This window comes from Apium graveolens, chromosome 3, assembly GCF_009905375.1.
Source record: "Apium graveolens cultivar Ventura chromosome 3, ASM990537v1, whole genome shotgun sequence".
Taxonomy (NCBI): Eukaryota; Viridiplantae; Streptophyta; class Magnoliopsida; order Apiales; family Apiaceae; genus Apium; species Apium graveolens.
The window spans coordinates 225,984,757-226,006,838 of record NC_133649.1 but is presented as its reverse complement, the minus strand read 5'-3'; positions in this window follow the sequence as shown (position 1 = coordinate 226,006,838).

The window sequence follows — 22,082 nt, the reverse complement described above, 5'->3', positions numbered from 1 at the left end:
TGCTGGACCGCCACCCGGCCTCTTACGCGTTGATGGACTGCCACCCAGCCACTTACACTTTGATAGACCGTACCCCGGCCTGTCGCTTATGCCGACTCAATTAGATGGGCTTACTTCCCGAACGTTGGGTAATTAATCAATTCATTTGTTTTCTCAAAACAGCAACCACGTTGCGAATGTAAAATGCACCAGAGAGCTGGATCCCCAGGTTTTGAGCGAGTATTTAAATCCCCTTTGAAAGGAAGATCTTAAATATAAAAAAAATGAGTTTTGGGGTCCACTCTAACGTTAAAAATCATTTTGAAGACTCGAAAACATTTTTAAGAATGTTTGGAGTACTGCTGATTTATTAAAATAAATCAGTCCCGATATATTAGAAAATATCTGAATATTATTATTTAAATAATATTCTCATAAAGATAATCCTTATAAAAATAATCGAAGTAGAAGTTTTAAAACTTATACTTGAAATGGATATTAAATAACCAAAGATATAGTTATATGAAAGTACTATCTTTATTTGAATAATCGAAAATAAGTTTGATTATCGAAACATTATTCTTTAATAAAATAAAGAATATTATTAAATAATAAGCGGAGTCATAATACCTCGAATGAATATTATAAATAATATTCATTAAATAAAATAAACGGAGTCATACATCCTCCAATGAATAACCAATTAATAATCATTAAATAGAATAAACAGAGTCATAAGTCCTCGAATGAATATTCAAATAATATTCATTAAATAAAATAAAGTTATCGAATAAAACTTATTCGATTAATAGTTTGGAAAACTATAACCATATATATATAAATATATATATATAAAATCTACTCGGGATCCTCGACTCCCGGTTCTAGAAAATGTTTTCACCTTTGGGTCCCTATACTAAGGGTATATGCAAATTACCGCTATTCTCTAGCATAGGTATTATCAACTGAACCAATAGATATTTATGGGAAGAATACGAAACAGGCGTGCATATGTACCATATCACATGCTACAATATATCGCAAGAATTTGCTAATAACAAATATGCATTTATCGCAAGATCATGCATATACACATATACATCACAACAACAGGTATAACGGGTAGAAAACTTGCCTGAGCGACTGGGGGTGATAAAAGGCTCGGGACGAGTCTGGTAACCTATAAACAACAAGTAAACCAAAGTCACTTGTAAATCTATACTTTAACTAACTTAGACTCTAACGCTTGTTTTGCGCTTACTGATTCTCTTAAGTCACTCGAGTACCCTCGGCTCCACCATTTTTAATAAATTAACCATTACGAGTTTTGATGCGATTCTTTCGCGGGTGTCTTACCAACTGCCTAGCACAATTACCATAATTGTTTCATACATTAATTAACCCTTTTTGGTCTTTAACCTATGTTTCAAAGTAAGGCGAGGGGAAAAGTTTCGTTCGCGAAACGCCGTTACTTGAAACGGTCGTTTCTCCTAAACCGTGCATCGGAATCAAACGAACTACATATCAAAACGAAGCTCGTAACATGAACTATCTACACATGGAATGGTAAAAATCTAGCAGGGAGTTCTCGGGTCCAAATGTTATGAACAAAAGTAGTCTAAAGTAAATCGGACATTACGACGGCTATGTTTACGCGATTACCCAAATTTTATATCACTCCAATTCATCACCAAACAACCCCCAATCCATTCATACAACCAAAGTCCATCCTTATTACATCATAACATCCCCAATAAGTTCAATATTAACATTTATACTTATGCTTAAGCTTCAATTTAACTATACTTAAGTTCTTTTAACCAAAACAACAAGATTCACCATTCCATTTCACTACCACTCCAACCCAAACTCTAAACCACAAGCATTAAGCTACTATATCACCATAACAATCAAAATCATCTTATTATACAAAGGAATATAGGGTTTGGAGATGATATACCTTCCTTGAAGTGGTGGGAGTAGCTAGGAAGCCTTAAGAAGTCTTGAGAAGTATTAGGGATGCTTGGATCTTAAAGGAAAACAAGAAAAAATCAAGTTAAAAACTTTGAAATCACTATTCATTGTCTTCTTCATTGATTTCTTGAAGAAGATTGAGAAAGAATTGAAGGCTTAAACTCATAAGATAGCCATAACTATGCATAAGGATGACTAGGGGATTATCTTACCAATTTAGGAAGCCTTGATCTTGAGTTTTGAAATTTGTTTCTCTTGGAAATGGAAAAAAGCCGAGAGCATGAAGAAAATAAAATGCCTTGTGTTCTTGTTTTGATAAAAATGAATTGTTTGGCTTGGTTGGTTGAATGTTTGATTTGTTTTTGGTTAATTACCAATTTAACCTTGATTTTTGTGTGGTTAATATTCCACCACATTTCCTTCCTTCCCATGTCATGCTTATGTCATGCTATGATGTCATCTTTCCCTCCTTGTCCTCTTCTCATTGGTTGGGTGACATCATCCTCTCTAATCCCTTTGATTAACTTCCTAATTGTTTGCCTAATGACCGCTGATCTATTATACGGTTCGCTTAACTTTCATTTTCATTTATCGTTTGAGGGATCATACCCGGGATCTTATTACTTAGGTTCCCTTAACCTTTCTCAATATATTATATTCCTTTTATGATCCTCTCTTATAATCCTTTAATTTAAATCCTTTTTATCCTGTTACGTTATACTCAATTTTTTCCGTATCTAGTGGATTTTCGGGAAAAATCAAAGTGTTCGGAATTGGATTCTGACGATCTTTACATACACTTATATACCATATAGAGTACTAATAAAATCTCAGAATATCCATAACAGAACCCCTACATAGTGTGGCATGAAAAGTTTTCTCATTCAGCAAAAACACTATTCACAAGGGTTACAAAAAGTTCAAAATTTTGGGGGTTATTACACTAATTGATATGGAATATAATTCTGCTTCCTAAAATATATCAATCAGATATCTTTTCTTCCAAGTATTCCATTTTTCACGGAACTCCTTCTTCATGCATATCTCTTCTTATGTTTATCTCGATCTTTTTTCCTTTAATCAGCTACTGTCCTTATCTGATCGTCCTTCAGCACTTAAGTTCTGATATCCAACTTCTGATGATTATCTCCTGATAATATAAGTACTGATATCCTTAAGTCCTGACTTCCAGTATAAGTACTGATTCCCAGTTAAGTACTGATTTGTCCTGTTAAGTAAGATCTGAAAACTAAACATAAATCATATTAGCCATGACATTATCAAATATATCTAACAATCTCCCCCAACTTGTAAATTAGCATAATATACAAGTTTAACATATATTTGATGATGTCAAAAACATTAAGTACAAATGCATGAGAATTAGACTAGATAACTACAACTTACAGTCCTTAAAGCTTTACCAATATTTAACTTCTGATAACAACTTCAGTTTGTACAAATATCAGAATTTAAGCAGTTGTAGATCTTCGACTTGGCTTCATCTTCTGATCTCTCTGATGTCATGAGTTGTTCTGAGATAGTTCTTCAACAAACATCTCTCAGCATATCTAAGTTCATCAATCATCCTCCTTTTAGCATCTTTAAGCTCTGCAGTATCTTCACCAATTTGAAAGATTGCAGCCCTGAGATCATTAATCTTTGCTTTTCTTATATCCTGATCCAGTCTGATCAAATAAGCTTTATCAGACTCAAGATTGAATTCCACAGCCCTGTACCCTAGAAAAGTAGTTATAATTTGAGCAGAATTGGGCTTCATTTCAACTATATCACCCTTGTGATCTCTGTACTTTGGAACATATGTGTTGTCAGACTTAACAGAATAAAGCCTTTTCTGTCTCTGAATCTGATCCTTCAAATAGTTTGCAGCAGTTCCTGTCAATCTGTCATCCACTTGAAGTAAGAATAGTACATGCTCCAATTCTTCAAAATACTTCAATGGAATGGCATTTTGCCTTATATGATAAACCCTACCATCTGTCATGAAGTACAATGAGATGTGTTCTTTTAAGTAGGTATGGTAAACCATTTGTACAGATTCCAGTTGATTCAATCTCTCAGGAGTTGCTCCAATACCTGGTTCACTCAAGAAAGTTGGATCATTGGTAGTGTTCTGTATTCTTCTTTCATCAGCACTTCCCAATCCAGTTTTATCTCTTGACTCCTTTCCAGTAACTACTCTTGCTTCAAAACCACTTGCAGCAGTCTTCAAAGGTTAAGTCTGTTTTACTTTAGTGAATCCTGGTAGGAGTGTCTTTGGTCTAACTTCTGATATCAAGTTAACTTGAGCTGTGTCATAGGTTACTTGCTTCTTTGAAATATCAGAACTTACTTTATCTTGACTCTGAACAACTTGAGCCATGTCAGAGGTTGTTTTAAGAACTTTTCTTGAAGTCAGAGCAAGATCATCCTTTTCATCAGTAATTTCTTCATCCTCAGGAGGCACATAAACCTTGATAGGTTCACCAACCTTTTCTTTACCCTTGGATCTTGGATCTATCTGCGGTTGTGATTTAGCCAATGTTGCTTCAGCAATTGTCCTTTTTTTTTTATCACAATGCCTTTGAGTTTTGGAAGTGGCTTTTTACCAGAAGCTTCAGATTTAGATGTGACTTTCTCTGATTTAAGTCTGGCTTCTTCTTCCATTAAACTCTCCAAGTCCATTCCTGGATTTTCCTGAAAAAATAACTGTCTTGACATTTTCTCATCAAGATCTAAAAGTTCATCAGAACTTATCCTTTTACCAGTAGCAGAACTTATTCTTTTCCCAGTATCAGAACTTGTCCTGTGACTTGTGATTTCAGCTTTTCTTGATGTGAAACCTCTACCTTGACTATGACCTCTACCCATTCCAGAGTGTCCTTGATCATCCTTTTCATTATCCTTCCCTTTCAGTGTCTTGTCAGTCTTGCATTTGGACTTAATTACTTTCTCCCCATTTTTGGCATCAGCAGGAAGTAAAAGAGAGACAAGCAATTCCACTGAGGCTTGGATTTCAGTAAGTTGAGATTGTTGAGAAGCTTGATTTGTCAGAATATCATTAATCTGAGCTTGTTGTTTCTCTTGAGTCTTCTCAATATAAGCAATCCTGTCAAAGGTAGGTTGGAAGAACTTTTTCTTATCAATCTTTTGAACTTGTTCCTGTTTGATAAATTCTTCCTGAATCTTGTGTAGCTCTGCATGAGTAGTTGAATGAAGACCTTGTAGATGTTTAATACTCAATGCAGTGACTCTAAGCTGGGTTTTGAAATCATCAGAATTTAACATTTCATCAGCTTTAGTCAAGTGCGCAGCAAGATGCTTTTCAGTTGGAACACAGGAGTCTGAGTTCCATTCCTTAGTCCACTCCTGTCCTGCAGGAGTTTCACTCCAAGGCACTGGTGCTTCTCTGGTAACAAACTTCTTAACAAGTTCAGACTTAAGAGTAGTTTGTTGAGGAGTATATCCTGAAGGACCTGCTGCATCAGCATCTGCATTTAGAGCAGCATCACCAGTATCTCCAACATTGTTAGCATCAGAACTTACATAATCAGTATCTTCTGATAAAACAACAGTGTGAGTAGCAATGTAGGCTTTAACATCCTCTAATTGCTGATCTGGTTCTAAGTTCTGATCAACAGCCATATCCTGATACTCACCTAAATTCTGATCATCAGCATCTAGATGCAGAGAAGGTGTAGTAGATAACTCTGGAGTTTGAACAACATCAGTAACATGTGTTGTTGATGGATTATTTGCTGTTGGAGCTTCTAAGAGAATTACTTCAGGCACAACCAAGTTTTGAACATCAATATCAACACTTGTGCCTGGATCAGCAGGAGATACAGATGGTGTGTTGGCCTTTTCAGAAACAGCTTCCTGAGATGGAGTTGATGGAGAAGAAGTGACCTTAGCAAATTCCTTTTCTTGTGAGATCAGAGATTCCTGATCCCCTTTCTTAGCTGCTTCCTCTTCATCATCTGAAACTGGCCTATTTGCCCTCTGTTTCTTGTATCTCTTTGCAGATTTGGATTCCTTGGGAGTTTCAGGAACAGTCATTCTTCTAAGCCTCTTGAGAAGCCTAGATCCCCCAATTCCAGAATCCTTATGAGAAGTCTCTTTCTCAGGTTCATCAATAACAGGTTCTGAAGAAGGAACCTGGTCCTCAGTATCAGATTCATCTCTCAAGGCAATCCTCCTTCTCTTTTGAGGTGTTTGAGGAACAGTCTTTGTCCTCTTTGGCTTGGAAGATGAAGGCTTCACAATAGGTACTGAGGTTGAGGGTTGAACTGTCCATGAAGTGGAGAGATAGGATTTGATATATTGCCTGAGGGTTGGTTGAGTAGAATGGGTGGTAGGTGCTGATGGTTGTTGTGGTGTTTGGGAGGTTGTTGTTGGTTGGACATCAGAATAAACAGATCTATAAGTATCAGGATTAACATTTACTAAGATCTGTTTTACAGATTGAGGAATCTGTAAAGGTCTAACCACTGATTTCTTAGTGTCAGCATTTATCAGGTCATTAAAGTAACGTTTTGCAACCTTAAAAGGTGGAGTTGAGGAACTGACTAATTGAGGTTCATCAGTACAAAAAGTATATATAAGTTGACAGAATCTAGCAAAGTACACAACATTCCTATCCTCTGTCATCATATCCCCAATAAAACCAATTATAGCAGTTGCAAAATCAAAACGAGTTTGGTGTATAATAGCATACCCGATGTGCTTACTCATTATATGAAGAGCATCAAAATTTGAACACTTGTTCCCAAAAGCTTTAGTGATGCAGTCGAAGAAGAAGCTCCATTCTCTTCTGATATGAGCCCGTTTCAACTGCCCAAGCTTTACCAAACTCTGTTCATACCCCAAATTGGCCATTAACTCCTGAAGAGCTGATTCCTCTGGAATTGAAAAGGGACATCCTTCTGGGAGATGTAGAGCCCTGCGTATTGTACCAGGAGTGACTGCATATGAAGAATCACCCACTTCGAAAACAATACTAGGAGTGCCATGTGTACCACCATTATCAAAGTGCCCAGTCCGCCAAAACGTCAGAACTTGTTGGCTCAAAAAGACCGAAGGCTGAGTCAATGCATACCCAATCTCACTGTGTGCAAGAAGATCTTGCACAAAATGCAATTGAGATGGAGTTTCAGCATGATCAAGAATTGCAGCATAGTTGTTTGGAACAAATTTAGCTCCATCAATGATTAAATCCTTAGGTGCCATGTGAAAAATTTAGATTTAAGAGTGCCTGTTAGGTGTTTGATAAAATGTCTGTATGAAAAACCAACGTTAGAAGAAGAAGGAGAGTAAAAACAAGTAGAGAGAAAAAGTATGAAGGGAAATAAAAGATTAAAAAAAATCCTCTCTCTTTCTTACTTATACTCTGAAAAAAATGTTACCGTTGGACACCTGTCAGACATGCAGTAATAACCAGATAGTTACTGGGCTCGAGAAAACAGTAATCATTACTTACCCACTTGCCGTTTTTCAAGGAAAAACCGTTCCACTTACCCAGATATTCCATTAATCAAGGTGAAACAGTTTTAATTCAAAATTGAAACCGTTCCCACTTATTTAATTATTTTTCACTGCAACATTAATATTCTGAAAATAAATCAAGTGAAAATGACCAAAATAAATCATATGAGTAAGTACTGATAAAGTAAAATCAGAACTTAAATTAAAACAGAATTTATATGGTCATCAGAATATGAATATTTATCAGGATTTATCAATGCATTACAAAATATCTCAGAGACAAAATCTTGAAACAAAAACAAATTTCATTAATATATCAAGAGAATACATTCATGAAATTGAAAGTACATCAGAATTTATACAAGATTTCCCTAAGCTGCTAAACCACATCAACAGCCTTAGTCCTAGCTCAAGAAGCAGGGCAAGGCTGATGATGAAGAAAAACAGGAAGAAGAAAATAAATCATTTCTTCTTCCTACTCTCGACAAACAGAATGGCGAGTCGAATGATTCGCTCTTGCTGGCGGAGAGCTTCCAGCCTTTCCTCCTCCAATCGCTCCAGATGGCGATGGTAATCCATATAGAAGAACAGGAGGTGGGTGAGTACCTCCTATGGGACAGAGTCCCATATCTCATCAGGAATGGCAGTGACGTGCCATTCCTGCTGCCAATCGGCACAGCTTAGCTCCATATTGAAGGTTTCGTAGTTCAAAAACATGTTGTATCTGACCATGGTGTTTTTGATAGAAAAAGTATGAAGGTAAGTTTGTGAGAAAAGATTTGATGGGAAGACTGATGTGAAGTGGTTGCTTATATAGGCAGGAGAATGCCAGGAGACGCAAAGAATTTAATGTTGACAGGTAGAATTAATTCTACCTCGTCTCCCCAGACTTGGAAAAAGAAAAACATTCATTGGAAAGAGAAAACATGGTTTAATGCGCACAAGAAGCAAGTAATAGTTGACTGTTCAAGTACGAGTACCACTAATCTTAACCATAATGACTATTAATCTTCCACTTCAACATATTCTAGTTTGAACCGAAACTGTTATCAAATTTTATCCACAGATAAGTCAAGTAAAGAATTAGACTGTAATATCAGAACTTAGACTTATATCAGAACTTAACAGTCATCGGAACATAATTTCTTAACTCGAAAAAGGAATGCCTATCTTAGTAAGTCCTCATACAAGTTCTGAGTTATATTCTTCAGAACTTAATCATCAGAACATGCAACCAGAACTTGTCCTCAGAATTCGTGCAAAGTGACACAATGACTGTTCCTCTAAGACAACATAGATCACCACAGTAATTTTCTTCATTCATATGGAGTGATTAATGTGTGCATTAAGCTAAATGTCAGACAAAGAGTAAAGTCTGATTCACTTCAGTACATCTTAGAAATAAGGCATAACTAAAACTTTGCTAAAGAGCTGTCATTATTCTGAAACCTACTGTTGAATGAGTTCATGCTTGAGTCCACCTCAACTATTTTGTGCTAATTTTATGCATCTTTTTAAATTCCATTTCACAGTGGCTTTTCAGTGTAAGTGAGTCACGACTGCTTATCAGAATTTATGCTATTATCAGAGTATTTCTCCAGTAATCATAGAGTGTGAAAAGTCACCAAGAAAATATTTTGCTTTTCTAATGCATATTTACTTAATACCAGCAATGCACTTGGGTCGTCCCTTCCACATTTTTACTCTAGATCTCAAAGGAGTACCTGATTTTATTCTTTGATCCTTTTGCTTTTTCTTTTGATAAGTGAGGTTTATCAGTACTTAGTGCATTCAGCAGATTTACTAGTATCAGAACTTAACAGATGAGTAGCATTATTCTAGTTTGTGACTTAGTAATAAGATAGACAAAGTAAACTTAACTAAGCTCAATTATCAGAATTTGCTTGTGTCATTAGATGTCCACATAAATAATTACTTCTTACATGGGATCCTTTGTTTATTGAAGACTACTAGGTCAGCATCTAGCACAGTTATCCTAATAGGATTGAATAGTTACTTAAACAGATATATCACCTATCAGAGTTTAGAAACATATATCAGACAACAGTCAGTACTTAAACACATTTGTCAATTAAGCACAGAATACACAAAGAGATTAAATTCTGTAAATACTGATCATAAAGTCTGATATAACAGAACAAAACTAAGCAGATTTAGAGAAAGAACCTGAAACCATTCCAAGTTCATTTACCAATCTTGTAAAAGTGGCTTCACACAATGGTTTTGTGAAGATATCTGCTAGTTGTTTATCTGTTGGAACAAAGTGTAATTCCACTGTACCTTCATCCACATGTTCCCTTATGAAGTGGTACCTGATACTGATGTGCTTTGTCATAGAGTGTTGAACTGGATTACCTGTGTAACGCCCCCAAATCCGGGGTCAGAGGATTTGGTCGTCACTATAAAACCTCAATCCAAATTAACCTATTTAATCAATAATTAAATGCCAGCGGAAGATATTTAGCACAAATGACCCCAAACTAATCCAAGATCTTTTAAGGTTACAGTTCTAGAAACAAGAAATCCAAATTCCATCAATAATTTTTTTTTTACTTTCTTTTAAAACTCTTTTCAACAAATCTCAATCTCAAAATTAAACCCACTAGTATAACTTCGAAATAAAGTATACTAGGCCCAAATAAAATACACAACTATAATATAATATAATATAAACAACTTTACACAAAAGAACTTACACTAATTCGCAAACCCTGGACCAACCACCTTCCAAGAGCTTCTTCTTACTTCCTCGAATTACGCGGCTAAACAGCAAGCTAATCCTCACTGGATGTTAAATTTAAAAACAGGCAAGTATGAGCGAAAGAAATGCTCAGCAAGATCATTATAACATATATGGGGTCGTTTTGATATAAAACCTACATCTGCATTAGAGCAGAACATTTAAAATCATAGTTGCTGAATCATAAAATTTTAGTTGAGGAATCCCAGATTTAATTCCTTAATTGTATTCAAAACCAATTTGATATTTTTGAGCGAGATGCTTCAGCAATACTTTGGATCTTGACGAGAATAAAATTCGTAAAACAGTGTTTACGGAAATATCGTAAACCACAATAACATGAGACAATGATTATGGATTGAATCATAAACTTTATTCAAAACCGAACTCTTCAAATTAATACTTATTTTGCTGTCATATCAAATTAGATATCAATATGAACTTTGATGCTCACAACATTCCATACTGAAGTCAACATCATTCATCTATACTAATACCACCTTTGATATTTAACAACAACGTAAGTATCAGCATAAATCAAAATCTGAATCAAAACCGCACTTTACCATTATTCCAAAACAGAAATAGTTGATAAATCATTTATTCTATGAATATCAAAAACAATATGATAATTTAGATTAGGATCATCCTCCGACGGACGTACTATCACATGCTGATCAGCCCGTGTGATAGCACAAGGTCAGGATTCATAGAAACGTGACCCCAAAATACGAGTACTCAAACAAAGGCAATATACCTGCCTGTGGCAAAAGTTGTGTCATAATGTTTCATATGGCACTTAGAAATAGCCCTCCGTTGGACCGTCCGTCCCGGTCACTTACGCAATTATGATCCAATCTTAAAACCTTTTATTGAAATGGGGTCATAATAATCGACACCCGACATAATTTTATTCGCCCAATTCTTGGGTAGGAATATTCGCAACCAAATCACTTTTATCAAAATCCAAAACATTTATAAATCCGATAATTGGATAAGTAAAATCACTTGACTATTCTGAACATAGAATAGCAGATGAGTATTTGCATGAACATAATTATTTAATTTAGCGATATGTAAAACATCTATCTATCTTGAACTGAGAATAGGGAAAGCAATACTTGCATGATAAAATTTAAAATAAATAGCACTTGAACAATAAGTGATGATAGGGATACTTGCCTTTGGGTTTTAGTAGTTAGTCACACTCGCAAAGACGCATCTATTCTGACATTCTGTCTCAAGACATCTCCGTCCTGCTTTTCAACACCTTACTGATATGCTGCTCCTGCGATTGCTAGAAGCCAGATATCCACTTCCATTCCATCTCACTCTTTATCCAACATCTTGTCTTGATCAACTCGAATGATCCGCATCTATAATTAAAATATAGAACTTTAACTGTCTAATCGATAACCACTCGACGAACTACGCGTCAAAAGCCTATCGTCTACCCATACGATAGCCCACACACAAGGAAAACAGTCAAACACAAGACTTATGACCCACATATACACGTAATACACATAGCACATAAGCACATAACTCATATATCACATAATTCATATCACATAAGACTCGGTTCATCAGAAGGGCCGACTCGGTATGTTTAAAACGAAAATCGGGTCAAAAATATGATTTATCGATCAAAAATCGACTCAGAATGATTCGTAAAACAAGCGACCTTTCGAAACAAAAGAATTCGGGTCTCGAAAGTATTTTTATTGAAAGCGGAATATTTTTCTGAGTCTGTACGCGTTCGTCTCGTATTAAACGGACGGACGGTTTATTTATTATGAATTTTTGAACATTTTTCGGAATTAAAACAGGTCTCTGAATCATTTTTATAACTAAATAATAGGGCTCGAACACCCGAAATTTTTTTTATAAGAATTATCGAGCCTGGAAAATAATTTAAAATAATATTTTCTTGGAAATCGGACAACACCTCCTCTATTTCTCGGATTGCTAGTCGATATCATATCGACACAACCAACAACAATCAACACAATACGTTATATTTACGCGTATAAACACTACAGAAATGAATAACACGACCACCTGAACCAAAACTCGGACCAAAAGTGACTTCTCCAACAATTTCTAAAAATTATGAAATAAATATATAAACACTAACATGCTATAATATACAAAAGTACGAAAGCGGAATTTCGGAATCGTTACCCAAAATAAATTCTGATCACCCCGAAGAGAATATCTGATGTCCAGAAAATATCTCCAGAAAAATCCGAAATTAATAGCCATAGACATATACACGCTGAGATGTCATGTGGAGTAATCAACGCCTTCAAACTCCTTTTCTATGTCCCGAAAATAAATTAAAACGGAAATATAACGGAAATATGCCTCGCAAATTTTCTTCTCAAAACCTCGTAATATATATACCTATGCGTAGGTATCGAAGCGCTGATCGTTTATATATATACCAATTGAAATTTGGATATACGGTTTGTAAGATATGAATTTTTGAAAATTAAAAGTATATAAACAGGGAGAGAGACAGAGACAGACAGGAGGGGAGAAACTGTTTTGGGTAAAAAGGAAAGGGGGCGGGGGGCTTAACGCGGGTGGGGGTAGGTGGCAGGGGGTGGGGGCGCTGTTTGACACGTTTTTGTTTTGTTTCTTTTAACAGAGCACACTAACATATCCTTATTTATACCTGAAAATTTGTTTTGCCCCGCATTTCTTAACTTATCGAATAAACGTGCCGGTAAATAAAATCAGAAAACTTACCAAATAATTTCTAAAATTCTCAGAATAATTAGAAAACTAGTAAAATAAAATTTTCATAATTTTTAAAATATTTTTGACTTGCGCTCTATACCCGTATTATACAATTTAACGAACCGAGCTGTACTTGAAACAAATTCAGAAAATCATGAAAATAGTCTTAAAATGTTACAAATATCCCGAAGTTTATAAAAACATAAATTTCGAAATTTTAAAACAATTTTTGAAACGCAATTTATACCCGCTTTTATCAATTAAACGATTCAACGCGCAGATAAAATTAATCCTAAAAATTCCCAAAATAATTTTAAAATTCTCGTAATATTCCAAACTTGAATAAATATGAGTTTCGTAATTTTTGAAGAATTTTGGAATTAAATACGGATTTTACAAATAAATGAAATCAGAAAATCATATAGGGCTAAATAATTGATGAAATATTGATTTCTAAATTTTATAAAATCCCAAAAATAATTATTGTAATTATAAAGTCATAAAAATAATTTTTAAAATAATTTAAATATTTATGAAATGAAATTTTTCAATAAAATCACTTTTAAAGATAAAAACAAAACGATACGACTCAATAATTAATAATACAAATAATCCTCAATCACAATTGAGTCCCATACAATTAATATTACATACAACACATAACAGACATAATATCCATCCAATCACGAATATTACTAAACGAACTCAATTTACCGATACCAATAAAATGATCGATTTTCAAATAAACTTTTGAAAATAATACATTTAAGGAAATATTTTCAGATATTAACAATGATCGATATAACACTCAACAATTAGTATATTACCATTTAATAACACAACTCGTCAAATAGGAATAAAATATCCACCATTTTATTCTTTAAATCACATAAACATATTCAAATATTAATAATAATAATTCTGAAAATACGGGATATCACAACCTGTCATAGCAATAGCACTTTGATTATCACAATAAATAGGGATTTTGAAATATGTTAACCCATAATCCAGTAACTGATTCTTCATCCAAAGAATCTGTGCACAACAGCTTCCTGCAGCAATATACTCTACTTCTGCAGTTGTTGTGGAAATTGACTTTTGTTTCTTGCTGAACCAAGAAACAATCTGCCTCCAAGAAATTGGCAGCTTCCACTTGTGCTTTTCCTGTCAATTTTGCAACCTGCAAAATCTGCATCTGAGTAACCTATTAGTTTAAAATCTGATTCTCTAGGATACCACAATCCCAGATCAGCTGTTCCTTTAAGATACTTGAAAATTCTTTTCACAGCTCTTAAGTGAGGTTCTCTTGGATCTGCTTAAAATCTTGCACAAAGACAGGTAGCATACATGATATCAGGTCTACTAGCAGTTAGATAGAGTAGAGAGCCAATCATACCTCTGTAATCAGTAACATCTACTGATTTACCAGTATCCTTATCCAGTTTTGTTGCAGTGGCCATGGGAGTGGATGCACTTGAACAATCTTGCATTCCAAATTTCTTCAGCAAGTTTCTGGTGTACTTAGTTTGATAAATAAAAGTGCCTTCTTCATTTTGCTTGACTTGAAGGCCCAGAAAATAGCTAAGTTCCCCCATCATACTCATCTGATACCTTGACTGCATCAGTTTGGCAAACTTCTTGCAAAGTCTGTCATTTGTAGACCCAAAAATGATATTATCAACATAAATCTGGACCAGAAGTAAGTCCTTTCCATGGTTGAGGTAGAACAGTATTTTCTCTATTGTTCCTATGTTGAATCCACTTTCCAGAAGAAACTGAGCTAAAGTCTCATACCATGCTCTGAGAGCTTGCTTAAGTCCATAAAGTGCTTTATCAAGCCTGTAGACATAATCTGGATATTTGGAATCTACAAAGCCTGGAGGTTGTTCAACATATACTTCCTCCTCTAATTCTCCATTGAGAAAAGCACTTTTCACATCCATTTGAAAGACAGTAAACTTTTTGTGAGCAGCATAAGCCAAAAATATCCTTATGGCTTCTAACCTAGCAACTAGTGCAAATGTTTCATCATAATCAATTCCCTCCTGTTGAGAATATCCTTTTGCAACCAGCCTTGCCTTATTCCTTGTAATTATGCCATCACTGTCAGTTTTGTTTCTGAATTCCCACTTTGTACCAACAACAGATCTATTCTTTGGTCTTGGCACTAGGGTCCAGACTTTATTTCTTTCAAATTCATTTAACTCTTCCTGCATTGCTTGCACCCAATCAGCATCTTGAAGAGCTTCTTCCACTTTCTTTGGCTCAGTCTGAGAGAGAAAAGAATTGTAAAGACATTCGTTTGAAGTACCTGTTCTAGTTCTGACACCTGCATCAGGATTTCCAATTATCAAATCAGGTGTATGTGATTTTGTCCACTTCCTTGCAGATGGAAGGTTTTCTCTAGAACTGGATGCTCCCCCATGATCCATGCTATCTTCATTTTCATTTTCTGATGCTCCCCCTGAAACTATGCTCTCTGAGTTGGATTCTTCAGAATTTAGATTTTCAGCATTATCAGAACTTGGCTTATCAGAACTTGACGAATCAGAACTTGAAGAGCCATATGTATGTTCTGATGTTTCTTGAGATGTGGTAAGATCTTGAGTATGCTCCCCCTGCATAGGTGCATCTTCCTTTGGTGTAGTCACCACAGTTTCAATAACATCAGAGTTTAATCCATCAGAGTTTACAGTATCAGGACTTAGACTGTTAGGATTTTCAGTATTAGAATTTGAGTCTTCATTTTCAAATCTCAGCTGATCGTGGTCAATAAAATCTTCAAGACCAGTAATCTTCTTGTCATCAAAAGAGACATTGATAGATTCCATGACCACTTTTGTTCTCAAATTATAGATTCTGAAGGCTTTTGTGGAAAGTGGATATCCAACAAAGATTCCTTCATCAGCTTTTAGATCAAACTTGGATAGCTGTTCAGGATGAGTCTTGAGAACAAAACACTTGCATCCAAATACATGAAAGTACTTCAAATTTGGCTTCTTTTTCTTCACCATCTCATATGGCGGTTTTCCTTGCTTGTTAATGAGTGTTGCATTTTGAGTAAAACAAGCAGTCTGCACAGCTTCAGCCCAGAAATAGGTTAGAAGCTTTGCTTCTTCAAGCATTGTACGTGCAGCTTCAATGAGAGTTCTATTCTTCCTTTCAACAACTCCATTTTGCTGTGGAGTTCCAGGAGCAGAAAATTCCTGCTTTATTCCATGGTTTTTGCAGAACTCTTCCATCATCAAATTCTTGAACTCAGTGCCATTATCACTCCTTAAAGTTTTCACAGAATCTTTGACCAGTTTATCCAGATGTTTGACATGATCAATCAAGATAGATGCAGTTTCACTTTTTGTGTGCAAGAAATACACCCATGTGTATCTAGTGAACTCATCCACTATGACCAATGCATATTTCTTCTTTGCAATAGACATGACATTTACTGGACCAAATAGATCAACATGTAGTAAATGATAAGGCTCAAGAATTGATGATTCAGTCTTGCTCTTGAATGCAGATTTTCTCTGTTTGGCCTTCTGACAAGAATCACAAAGGCCATCAGGAGCAAATACTGACTTTGGCAGTCCTCTCACAAGATCTTTCTTGACCAGCTCATTTATATTGTTGAAATTTAAATGAGAGAGTTTCTTGTGCCAATTCCAGCTTTCTTCAATTGATGCTCTACTCATCAGACAGATTGCAGAACCATCAGTACTTGTTGAAAGCTTAGCTTCATAAATGTTAACACGCCTGTATCCTTTCAGAACAACTTTGCCTTTAGATTTACTCACAACTTCACAGTGTTCTTTAAAGAAATCAACATGATAACCTCTGTCACAGATTTGACTTATACTCAGCAGATTGTGTTTAAGTCCTGAGACCAGAGCTACTTCTTTAATGATGACATTCCCAAGATTGATATTGCCATATCCCAATGTTTTTCCAATGTTGCCATCTCCATAAGAAACACTTGGGCCAACTTTCTCCACAAAGTCTGATAGCAGGGCTTTATTTCCAGTCATATGTCCTGAGCATCCACTGTCCAGAACTAGAATATTTTTCCTGTTGCCCTACAATCACAAAGACCACTAATGATTAGTTTTAAGGACCCAGACTTGCTTGGATCCTTTGGCCTTATCAAGTTTGTTAACATTTACAGCGGATTTAGCATCAGAGTTTATGTTAACATTTTTCTTATCAGAACTTACACTATCAGACTTTGAATCAGAATTTACACTAGAAGGAACAATGGAAACTTTCTTCAAAGAAGGTTTTAATTGATAATAATCATAGTACAAACTATGATATTCCTTACAAGTGTAAATGGAATGCCATAAACTACCACAATGAAAACAAGGATTTTGTGGTTTAAATTTAACAGACTGACTCTTAACTCCTGATTTTGAAGGTAAGGAGTTTATGTTCTTATTCTTCCTGCAAAAAGAAGCCAGATGGTTAGAACTTCCACAGTTATGACATGTTTTCCTAGGAGCATCAGGAACAGGTTTATAATCATTGACTTTATTCACACCTTCCTTTCCATTCCTATTTTTCCTAGGTGATTTAACCTTGTTTGCATTCTTAACATCTTTCAGCTTATGCTTAAGCTACTTCTTAGTCATTAAGCCTACATTTACTTCAACTATCTTTTTCTGTTTTAGTTTGTCAGAAGTTAATTCCAATTTAACTTCTAATTTCACATTATCAGACTTTACAGTTACAAACTTAACAGGTTTTAACTTTGGCTTTTGCTTAACAACAGGCTTAATTTCTACAGTTCTTTTATCATTCTTATCCTCTCCATAACCTAAGCCCTCTTTCCAATTATCACTACTTAGCAAATTTTGAGTTGTTCTGCCAGAGTTAGTCCAAGTCCTGATTATCTCTCTTTCCTTTTCTAACTCAGTTTTTAGAGATTCATTCATTTTTAGTACTTCATCCCTAACATAAAGAGCATCATCTCTATCCTTTTGAGTTTGATGGAACATAACTAACTCTTTTTCTAAGAAATCATTTCTTTTCTTAAAAGCAAGATTTTCAGAAGTTAATCTTTCACATGTTAAAGTTTGATCTCTATAAGTAACAAACATGGTTTTAAGATATCTTCTCAACTCATTAATATCATCAGTATGAAAAGCATAAGTAGTCTGAGGTACCTTTGTTTCGGCAGCTTCAGAACTGCTCTCAACACTTTCTTTATCAGTATTTGCCATCAATGCATAGTTCTCCTCACTTTCAGAGTCTGAGGTGTCTATCCAGCTTTTCTGCTTTGTGACAAGAGCCTTGCCTTTGTCACCCTTTACCTTCTTGCAATCAGGAGATATGTGGCCTTTCTCACCACAGTTATAGCATTTGACATTGGTATAATCTCCTCTATCAGACTTTCCTCCTCTGCCTTCAGATCTTCTGAAATTCTTCTTATCAGAACTTATGCCTTTCCTGAAAACTTCTTTCCCTTCCTGAACTTCCTGTATGCAATCTTTGTGATCCCTTTCACCATAAGAGCACACATCTTCATCATCTCCTCATCAACATCAGTCTCAGGCAAGCTTTCAGAATCTGAGTCATCATCACTTTCAGAACTTGATGACTCAGTATCAGACTTTATGAAAAGTGCTTTACCCTTGTCTTTCCTTGAGGTAACTTCCTTGGGGGATTCTTCTTCAGCCTTAAGAGCAACTGTCCTTGACTTTCCTCCTTTCCTCTTGCTTCTTTGTTCCATCTCAAGTTCATGAGTCTTGAGCATTCCATAAATTTCATCAAGAGTTATTTCATCAAGATTGTAATTGTCTCTTATTGTTGTTGCCTTCAAATCCCAACATTCAGGAAGAGCTAACAGGAATTTAAGGTTTGAATCTTCAAGATCATACTCCTTATTAACCAGTGACAGATCATTCAAGAGTTTGACAAATCTATCATATAAATCAGTCAATGATTCATTAGCCTTTGAGTCAAAGTGTTCATACTCTTGAGTGAGTATTGTCTTCCTGTTCTTTTTAATCGTATCAGTTCCCTGACACCTTGTTTCCAGAGCATCCCATATCTCTTTAGCTGTCTTGCAGTTAATTACCCTGTTTGACATTACATTATCAATGGCACTATGCAGTAAGTGTCGTACCTTAGCATCCCTAGCAATTGATGCGATATCTTCAGCAGTATAATCACTCTTTTCCTTTGGTACCATTTTTGCTGCTTCACCTGCAACTGCAACAGCGAGCTTGGTTGGTGTGTGAGGTCCTTCCTTGATTCTATCAAGATATTCTGGATCTGTAGCTTCCAGAAACATGGTCATCATCACCTTCCATATGGCATATTCAGATGGTCTCAGTATGGGAACTGTGATGGTTTCATACCGACTTTAAATTTGTGTCTTTGGAGGTTCTTCAGTTTTGGTAGGCTTAGTTGGAGTTTCTGTGTCAGACATGATTGTGTTTGGATCTTTAACTGTATGTGTGTTAACAGATAGGCTCTGATACCACTTGTTAGGTCACACACACTGTAGAGGGGGCGAATACAGTGTAAAATACAATCAAATCGAACTTTAATATCTTAAGTAACAGAAAACAAACTTTATTGAAATAATAAACTCTGTTACAGTATGAAACTGTTACCTCTCAGTGATGAACAAATATCACGAGAGCTGCTAGGTTACAATGAATAATCTTCTCGAATATAATAACACTTATAGTGTAAACCCTATGTCTGTGTTTATATACTACACAGTTACAAGATAATCGCTAATTGATATGGAATATAATTCTGCTTCCTAAAATATATCAATCAAATATCTTTTCTTCCAAGTATTCCATTTTTCACGGAACTCTTTCTTCATGCATATCTCTTCTTATGTTTATCTCGATCTTCTTTCCTTTAATCAGCTACTGTCCTTCTCTGATCGTCCTTCAGCACTTAAGTTCTGATATCCAACTTCTGATGATTATCTCCTGATAATATAAGTACTGATATTCTTAAGTCCTGACTTCCAGTATAAGTACTTATTCCCAGTTAAGTACTGATTTGTCCTGTTAAGTAAGATCTGAAAACTAAACATAAATCATATTAGCCATGACATTATCAAATATATCTAACATTTTTTAATCTGTTAGTCAAAATCATATTCGTGTTGCCAAGGGTGCCAAATTTATTTGTTAGGTTTTCGCCAATGAGTCATGTACCTTGTTGCCGGAACCATAAATTGAAATTTCCTTTATATACTGAAGTACCTTCACGATGCCCTCGAGTTCATCCGCTACCATCTGGATGGTATACTGGATGCTGCGATCATGGGGTGCTGGCATCTCCCCGAGCTTCGCGTTAACAAACTGCGTCAAGGACTCTAATCTCGCAATCATTTGTGCCTCAGGTTCCTCCCTATGTCGTTGATCATCCCGAAAAGCTACATCCAGTCGCTCCAGAAGTCGGTCGTACTTCTCTTGAAGCCTATCGAACTGAAGCCTCAAATCAACATACATGGAGAATGCAATAGTATCGGATGGCACCGACGACGAGGACGGATGCATCCTTTGCTGAAAAATAATATTTTTTTTATTTTGCATCTACTAGCATTGGTCCATATATATACGAAGAGAATATTAGCGCCTTAATCGAATAATCTCTACCTACGCTCTCGTGAATATATATATGTCCTATAACCTATTTGGGCTGTTTAGGGACTCTAAATCTTAGCTCTGATACCAAACCCCGTCACAGCCCAAAATTATAACTAAAGGATAACAACTGGTAAATTTAATTATTATAAACGGCTGTTTACAACATAATCTAAGATCACAAAGATTTAGTATTTGAACAGTCCAACACTAACAACAATTACATCTTTTCAAAGCTACTGGTCCTCACACGAATGCTGTCTATACTACCTGAGCTCTCACATATGCCTCAGCATCTCCATTGGTAGACTTACGGGCAGTCTGCTTGAATCCAACCATACTTGCTAGCTGAAATAACATGAATAAATAGCAAGAAGTGAGCAAAATGCTCAGCAAGTGATATAATGAGACAAAAATTAACAATATAACAAGTAATAATTCAAAATTGGGGTAGATGGCATCATTATTCAGTTCAAAGCATTTTTAACATCAATCATTGCTCAAAAATTATTTTACGACGCTACAGATACAGTCGGTGCTCAGCCGCAAAGTAATCCCAAACCTCGACGGGTTCTAATAAATTCCAATTGGGATCCCTAGGCAACCTTACATCATTACCAATCAAGGCCCGTGGTTTAATTACCCAAAACCGATCTAAATTGGACCCTAAATAAACTAACTCCAAAATTGTCCCTGTTTTGGGTTATTCTCGGTTTAATACCAATGCACCCATCAAAACACAATGTTTTACTCAATCTATGGCTATTGGACTCAAGCTTATATCAAGTCCCAACACTCTGGAGCTTGGGCCTCCTAGGGCCTCAATAATGCTCACTCAAAACTCACCAAACTTTGGATAAAATCTCAACTCAAGACTCGAACTACGCTACCCTTTTCTCCTTGATCCCATTCGACTTAAACCAACTTCACAACAAGGACAACTAAAACTAAATCACTAACCCTCCTGTTCTTCCTATTATCTACTTACGAGATCATTCCATACTCCAAAATCATAATAATTAAATAATATATAAACACAACTAAGCATGCATGACACTTAATCACATTTTAAACAAGCACAAATCCGAACATAAACCTCAAAATCACTTAACATCTTGACATACTTTAATTTAACAAAATAAGTCATTATCTATTACATGCAAACCAATTTCAAGCTTAAAACTTCACAAACTTGAGCACATAGCCACATAATCATTTATACTCAAAGATGCTCTTTTAACACCTCTAATTTACATCTCAGAACTAACATGCACTAGGTAGTGAGTTGGTTGAGTGGAGTGATCACAAATGATTACCTTGATCACTTGGTGGGTTTATATGTGTTATTCTAGGTAGTGGGGTTGATAATTTACTTGATTATCCTTCCACTACACTAACCATAATATGCATGCAAGGTTATGCTAGTAATTTGGCTAGTAGAAAAGATGTTAGTGGGGTTGAAAATGACATTAATGTCCCACTCTCCTTTTGGTTGATCAAATGCATGCATGGAAAAATTAGTAATC